The sequence below is a fragment of the Pongo pygmaeus genome, chromosome 16 (genome assembly GCF_028885625.2).
Source record: "Pongo pygmaeus isolate AG05252 chromosome 16, NHGRI_mPonPyg2-v2.0_pri, whole genome shotgun sequence".
In the NCBI taxonomy this organism is placed as follows: domain Eukaryota; kingdom Metazoa; phylum Chordata; class Mammalia; order Primates; family Hominidae; genus Pongo; species Pongo pygmaeus.
The window spans coordinates 86,916,398-86,925,088 of NC_072389.2; positions in this window are offsets into that span (position 1 = coordinate 86,916,398).

Below are 8,691 nucleotides of genomic sequence, written 5' to 3' on the forward strand. Positions count from 1 at the left end.
ATGTTGATAGTTATTAGAACTGGGTGACAAGGAATGGTGACCCACTCTATTTTTTGTGTGTACATTTAAGATATTTCCATGATAAAGTTTTTGGAAACTAGAAATAACCATTTTAGAAAATACTTAGCATTACCAATCAAGAACTTTAAAAGAATCATCATCATTTTTTTTGGACCTACTAATTACATACATATCTGGGGATTTAGCCTAATGAAATAGAGCATGGGTATAAAGATGCTCATTGCAGCATTATTTATAATGACTTGACAGGTTCAAATAACCTAAATGTTCATCTACACAGAAATGACCAAATAAATTATGGCTTCATTTGATGAACTATTATACCTCATCAAAATAATATTTACAAAGGGTTTGTAATAACAAACTACTCATTTGCAGAGCCAGTGGCAGAGGCCCTTTGGTTTCTGAAAGTCACAGAGTATTACGGACAGAGAGACCTGAGAGCTCAACAGGCCCAGTGCTCCCCATATTAGAGGTGTGTTCACACACACACATACACACTCACACAAACCAAGCTCCCACCCCTCCTGCTGTGCCACCGCCCCCAGCTTCCAGGCTGCCTCTGTGTCCACTCATGCCTGCTTAAATCTCAGCTTAGTGGCCACCTGCTCCAGGAAGCTTTTCTCTGGCCTCCCTTGGAAAATCCCTCTGTTGCAAGCTACGAGCACCTTGCATAGTTGCCACTGTACACTGTGGGTGTGTGTATTTGATTCAGGCCCTCTTCTTCCATACCCTGCTGCCTCTCTGCCCCACAGCCTTTGCACTTCTTCTCTTCCTCCTGATTCTGCATCTCAAAGGCCCAAATAACTGGCTTGAAGTGGCAAAGTCCTCCTTATTGGGCAGTTCCGCTGGTTAAATTCCTGTGGGAAATGCTGGCCCATTCCAACTGAGGCCCATCAAGGTGATGCACTCAAGGCATTGATTTTAAAACTAGAAGTAGAAGCCCTTGGCCGGGCACAGTGGCTCACTCCTGTAATCCTAGCACTTTGGGAGGCTTAGGTGGGCAGATCACCTGAGGTCAGGAGTTCGAGACCAGCCTGACCAACATGAAGAAACCCCCGCCTCTACTAAAAAAACAAAATTAGCTGGGCACGGTGGTGCATGCCTGTAATCACAGCTACTTGGGAGGCTGAGGCAGAAGAATCACTTGAACCCAGGAGGTGGAGGTTGTGGTGAGCCGAGATAGCACCATTGCACTCCAGCCTGGGCAACAAGAGTGAAACTCCATCTCAGAAAAAGAAAAAGAAAAAAGAAAAGAAGTAGGAGCCCTCAGGGAGTTTTAATTTAGAGCAAGGACCTCAGAGAATTTGTAAGGAAGGTTCTATCCTAAGGGAGTCAGGGACCTCCTTTGCATTCGAGTAAGGATCCCTATTGTCTTGTTTCTTCCAGACCCTGGCATGTAAATCCCAGGCCTGGCAGGACTTGTCACCCTGTTTATAGAAGAGGCGAGGCCCAGGGAAAGCAAGTATGGCACTCAATGTCATCCAACTTGGGACTGAGGTAGGACGCATGGATCAAAGGGGCCCCAGTGTTTCTAGGCCTATGGCTGAAGCTCTCTCCCGCAGGAAGAATGCGGGCTGGCCTGAAGAACAGATGCAAGGCAGACCAGATGTCCCTGGGCATTCCTCACATTCCACTGACTGCAGCCCTCCTTGGCTGAGAGCTGCCAAGTCCGGGCTTCCAATTCATCAGCTTGGAAACTTCACCTCAGAAACTTCGGCAGACTTCTCTGGAGAAAACAAAAATTGCCCTAGGTCTGCCAGGGAACAGTGGTCAAAGATTTAAAATTGCAAGTTGGGCTGCTCAGATCCAGAATTTGACAAGCCCAGGTTTAAGTTGATTCAACAAGATCTATGGAGAGTTGGCCAAGTGGCCCCAACTGCAGGCTCAGGTTTTCCCAGATGCTGGATCAAGTGGAAAGGGGTCCAACATCTCAAGTTTCTGGCTTGTGACACTTGGGTGGGACCTCCTGAAATCTGCCTACCAAAAATTTCCTTGTACCAGCAAGCAGCATGGTCAAACTGCAGTCTCCTGCAGACCCCTTGGACTCTGGCAGCTCTGCCCTTTTCAGGGCAAGCCATCTCACCTGAGAGCAGGTCCTCAGCCATGCAGGTATCTGAGAGCAGAGCACCAAGGTGGTGGGAACGGCAGATGTTTCTGCCTGGAAGGAAGCTGACCCGCTCTGCTCTGGCATACCCTACACTGGGCAAGGTGGCCATTCTTCTTCTGGAGCAAGCTCTGCGGCCCATGTAGAATTCCATCCCAACCCCTCCCTTAGAGTGTCAAGCCACAGTGAAAACTGCAGTGCCTCCAGAAGAAAACAGCCCAGGCGGGATGTTGTCCTGCCTTTTCCTAGCTGTGACTCTGGGCAAGGGGCTTAACCCCTACAAGCTTCTGTCTAGTCACCTGAAGCACAAAACACACACACAAATGATAATAGTTAACATGTATGGAAAGCTGTGTTGGCCGGGCACAGGGGCTCACACCTGTACTCCTTTGGAAGGCTAAGGTGGGAGGATCGCTTGAGCTCAGGAGTTTAAGACCGGCCAAGGTAACGTAGTGAGACCCCACCTCTTTACTTTAAAAATAAAATAAATAGAAAAGAAAGCTATGTTAAGTGCTTCACAGGGACTTACTCATTTAATCCTTATAATACTTTTCTGAAATGGGAACTTTTATTAGCACCTACAGGCTTAGATGAGTGAGGTCCTTAAATAACTTGTCCAAGATGATACAGCTAATAAAATGCAGAGCTGGGAAGTCCAACACCAGGACTGTGCTTCAAAGGGCCACATATTAAATGTTAACTAATACCAACCTTGTGGGGTTGTGAAGGGTAAATGAGGTCGGGCACAGTGGTTCACACCTGTAATCCCAACACTTTGGGAGGAAAAGGTGGGAGGATTGCTTGAACCCAGGAGTTCAAGACCAGCCAGGGCAACATAGGGAGACCCTGCCTCTACGAAAAATATTTTAAAATTAGCTGGGTGTGATGGTGCACGCCTGTGGTCCCAGCTACCCAGGAAATTGAGGTGGGAGGATCACCTGAGCCTGGAGGTCGAGGAGCTGAGATTGTGCCAGTGCACTCCAGCGTGAGCAAGAGTGAGACCCTAACTGAAAACAAAATGAGAGTAAATGAAATAAAGTATGTAAAGACCTGCACACAGTGCGTAGCATGTCACAGTTAGCTAAGGATGTGCAGAGCCTGCACACAGTAGGCACACTCCATGCTAAAAGACATTGTGTGCATCTTTTAATATTCAACCTGTAAATACCAAGAAGGCAGGGACCTTGCCTGCCTTGCTATCTTTATCTCCACTGCCTGCACACTTCCTGAAACTTACTGGTGTTCAGCACTTATATGGGGAGTGCTAGTACCAACGCTTGGCACATGGGTCTGAGAAAAGGTCCAGAGAAGGGGAGCAGTCCCTCTCCCAAGCAGATTACAGAGGCTGGTGTCAGTTTTGAAATCTGCCTGCCTGAGTTTAAATCCTGGGTTTGATGCTGGGCAAAGTGGCTCACGCCTGTAATCCTAGTGCTTTTTGGGAGGTCGAGGCAGGCGGATCAGCTGAGGTCAGGAGCTCGAGACCAGCCTGGCCAACGTGGTGAAACCCCATCTCCACTAAAAACACAAAAATTAGCCAGGTGTGGTGGCGGGTGCCTGTAATCCCAGCTACTCAGGAGGCTGAGGCAGGGGAATCACTTGAATCCAGGAGGCGGAAGTTGCAGTGAGCTGAGATGGCGCCACTGCACTCCAGTCTGGGCGACAGAGCAAGGCTCTGTCTTAAAAAAAAAAAAAAAAAAAAAAAAATTCCTGGCTTTGTCACTGCCTTGCAGCGTGACCTTGGGGAAAATACTGAATGTCTATGTGCCTCAGTTTCCTTGTGTGCAAAATGGGGATGACAGTATCTACTGCATAGGGCTGCTTGCTATGAGGATGAAGTAAATTAATATTATTAGAACAGTACACATGGATAAGACAATCCCTTAGATTTCCAAGAGAAATTCAGAGAGAGAGGTGTATGCAGATTTTCACAGATATTTTGCAAGCACAGACTGAGCAGTCTGTTAATTAAAATAATAGCTGAAGAATTCTCACCGAAGGATCAGTGGCAAATTAAGAGCCACATGGTGGGGAAGCCGTGAGGCACAGCTGGTCTCTGCTGCCCCCTAGTGGGTACATCCTTTAATTTTTAAATTGACTTTCCTTTAGGAGATGATAACCACTACAAACAGCTTAAGAAAAAGGTTCTAGCCAAATCACTTTCCCAAGCTGTGCTTTGGTTGTATGGTGGAGAGAATGAACAATTCTACTTCGCTTAATAGGGGTCTTATGAAGTAGTAAAGGCACTCGCTGGCCTTGTGATCACTGGCAAGTCCCCTTCCCTCTGGGCTCACTGACCTGTAAACTATCTACTCCTCCACTGCAGAGCAGGTGTGAGGCTCACGTGCTGTACATAATGGGAAGTGTTGTGCTTTCTGACATCAAAAACGTGTTCTTCATCATAATTATCATTGTCTTCCTCTCTGCTTCCCGGCCCCAAATGAACTCTGTAGCTAAATCAGCCACTCCTATTCTTTGGAACTTTCCCTCTCAGATCTAGTCAAAGAAAATCAGTGTCTGACAGTAGTTATGGCAGTAAGAACAGATTTAAATCAGGAAGTATTGCAATAAGGGGAAAGAGACCTCAGTACAGAAGTGGGCTCAATTCTGAATACAGCATACACAAACAGGTTTTCACCCCAGCCAAGGAGCAGGATGCGGGCAGTAGATGGAAAATGATTAAGAGGAAATGTCAGGGGTAGCATGGATTCTGGTTAAACAGACCTAACAGGATTATGCTGAAGGTAGGCCTGGGTGATCAGATATCACCTGGGGGCGGGGTGGAGGATGGAGAATTTGATCAGATATTAAGAGTGATTAGATATCAAGGGTAAGAAGTTCTCAATAAATTGATTAACAGGATTCTTGCTAAAATGGGCAACTCAAGCCCCACAAGAATGGACACTGAAAGTCAATGCTTCAATCAAAGGCTTCAAGGAGCCTCACTGGAGGCTGGTCAAGAAGAGAATATTTGTCAACTGCTACCCCAAAGGATTCCTACTGCAAGTCTGTGTGGAAGAGCTTGATCTTTGCCTGTTGTAAATGGCTTTCAGCTCCAAGCCCTGGCCTCACCCTACCTGGTCAACAAGGTACCTGACAGCCTAGCATAGGAAAACGTTGGCCATCAGATTGCACAGTCAAGGGTTAATTTCTATTTTCAGTAAAGAGCATTCACATGCAAAGCCCTAGAAATGACAAAGACCCCTCCTTAGAAACTTTAGTTGGGCTCCTCTGAGCCATCTTCTCAGCTAGGCCTTGACCTTGGACCGCTGAGCCCAGCGTTAGCAACAATCCTAAGCCAGTTAATAAGAATCCCCCTGCCCCTGATATCTAATCAAGTTCCTCTTAGTAATTCTCCACCCACTGACCCCCTCACTCTGCTCTGCTGCTATAAATCCCCAATTGTCTTAATTGTCTTCACTGTATTCAGAGTTGAGTTCAACTTCTTCCCTTATTCCAATAGGAGAAATAAAGTCTTAAAACAATTTTTTTTTTTCCAGCCAGGGTCTCACTCTGTCCCCCAGGCTGGAGTACAGTGACACAATCACAGCTCACTGCAGCCTCTATCTCTCAGGTTCAAGAGATCCTCCCGCCTCAACCTCCTGAGTAGCTGGGACTAAACAATGATCAGGGACACAGGAAAAAGTAGGACCTGAGACAAGTAGGACCACGCCTGTAGTCCCAGCTACTTGGGAGGGAGGCTGAGGCGAGAGGATTGATTAAGCCCGGGAGGTGGAGGTTGCAGTGAGACAAGATTGCACCATTGCACTCCAGCCTGGGCAACAGAATGAGATTCTCTCACAAAAAAAAAAAAAAAAAGAAAAAAAAAAGAAATCGACACCAAAGGACTAATCTTAAGGAAGGAAAACTGCTCATTTCAACGTTATTGATAATTGCGGATAAATGAAAAAACTCAAATATAGAAAAAAATAGAGAGCACAGATACGGGCCCGGTGCTGGGGACTTTACACATGTGCTTCGTCTCACTCCCTCACATAGATGGATAAGTAGAGATCCAGGAAAAGTTAGAGTGAGAGGATCAGACGTGCAGAAACCTCTTCAAAGTAGCCCTAGGGAAAAGTTTCTCATAGGAATACAGAGCTCTCAGAATTCAAGGAAAACTTGAATATCAAAACTCAGGAGGTCGAACACTCAGGGCAAGTGTAGAAACTTCACTAATATACATTCTTGCAATTCACTGTGGCTGCTGCACTATTAATGCCTCAGCTATCAAATCATCCAGCCTCTGGCTGAGAGAGGATCTGATTTGCCAACCTGGTTGATGGTGACCTGGGTCAGATGCCCACCTCTGGACCAAAAGACCATGACCATGCAGGGAGGGTGGGAGAGCAGGGCAGGGCTGTGCATGCAAACACGGCACCCAGAGCTGTGGGTAGAAGCAGATGCTCCTAGAAAGGGATATGGATTGTGAGGCAGAGATTGGACTCAGGCACGTGTAAGTAACAAAGCCATGCCTGGTCCAGCTCTACTGTCTTCACTATATCAATCTGTTAAGTAGAATTATGGCACAGCAAAAGGATGGGAATATTACACAGCCACTAAAACGCTGAACGCAGAGACCAGGCAGCAATATAAAAACTTCATTACAGGTTGGGCGCAGTGGCTCACGCCTGTAATCCCAGCACTTTGGGAGGCCGAGGTGGATGGATCACGAGGTCAGGAGTTTGAGACCAGCCTGGACAACATGGTGAAACCCTGTCTCTACTAAAAATACAAAAAATTAGCCAGGTGAGGTGGCGGGCGCCTGTAATTCCAGCTACTTGGGAGGCTGAGGCAGGAGAATCACTTGAACCCAGGAGGTGGAAGTTGCAGTGAGCCAAGACTGCACCACTGCACTCCAGTCTGGGCAACAGAGCAAGACTCCATCTCAAAAAACAAACAAACAAAAAACAAAAACCTTCCTTACTATATAATGCTGAGTGGAAAAACTGTAAACCAAATTCTGTTTCTGCTATGATGACAAATATGTGACTACAACGCTCAGACGTAATGGACTCAAAGGGAACTTGGCCAAATGAAAACAGCTTGGATAGCTGGGATGGTGTGATGGGAAATGAATTTCTTCCTTTTATAGAGAACTTTTAACATAGCTGTGCTATTATTTTAATAAAAATAAAGATTTCAAGGTGGGTGAATCACTTGAGCCCAGGAGTTTGAGAGCAGCCTGGGCAACATGATGAAACCTCGTCTCTCGAGAAAACAACAACAACAACAAAAAACCACAAAAATTAGCCGGGCGTGGTGGCGTGCACCTGTAGTCCCAGCTTCTCGGGAGGCTGAGGTGGGAGGATGGCTTGAGCCTGGGAGGTCGAGGTTGCAGTGAGTCATGACTGTACCACTGCACTCCAGCCTTGGCAACAGAGGCCCTGTCTCAAAAAAAATAAATAAATAAAATAAATATTTCAGTTCTTACTATGAACACAAACCCTGGGATTCAGGGAATATGAACTTTTAAGCACGAGGACATAAATACCAATCACAGACTGCAGGAGAAGGTGGTGAATCTGCTCCTGGCCCTGCCAGCTCCGCCTCACCACCTCACCCTATTCACCCCCTTGACAGATCCTGTCTTTATTTAGAATGCTCATCTTTTATTCATCATGGTTTTTGTGGTTTTTTTTAAAGAAAACATTTTTTGGTTTTTTTAAAATATTGCATTAAAATATTATTTAATTACCGAGTTTTGTGCTGCCCTTCAAATTGTGTGCCTGGGGCAAGTGCCTCCTGCCCTTGCCCAAAGCCACATATTGCATGACCTTTCCTTCTTCTCCAGAGATAGGAAGAGAAAGGGTTACTAGAGAGTGAAGCAAAGCACATCCCAGCCTTTCCCTTCCTGAGGGGAGCCAGGAATCCAAGCAAGCTCTGCTGCTAACGCGGGGGGACTCCCTGAAGTCTTCGCAATCATTTTTCCTTGTAATAGCAATTATGGTTCCCTCCCCCACTGGGGAGGAGAACCCTAGTCTAGGACACTCAGGAAAGCCACAGGAGAGCAGAGGCTACCTGTCAAGCAGAGCCACACACAGCCTTGTCTGAGCCCCTCTCCTTTCCGGTTCAGCTATAGGAAAGCTGAGAGAAGGCAGTACTCCGCCCTGGAACTGCAGCTCCTGACGAAGCAGACAATGCTCAGATACGGAGGGAAAGGAGCCAGCGAGAATTCACCTATAACACTTGTGCAGGCCAAGGTCTGGGAAAAGCTGTGTCTGCCTAAGCATGAATAAGAGAGGAAAAAAACAAAGATGTGGCATCTATCCAAACATTTTGGAATTAAAAAACAGCAGCAATAAAAGAATGTAGCACACAAATACAGATAAATATTCAATCCTGGGGGAAAATATAACCCAAGGTGAAGATTCTCCATTTGGATTTTCTGAGTAATAGAAGTTAATAAAAACTTGAATTTTAATAAAAACAGCTCAAAATGAGATAAAAACAGAATATTTAAAAATATAAAATGTATATCAGAGCTAAAAAAAAGAAAAGATACCAATACAAAACTAAAGTTAACAGAAGATAAATTTTTCTAAAATAATGGGCGAGGGGGAGCT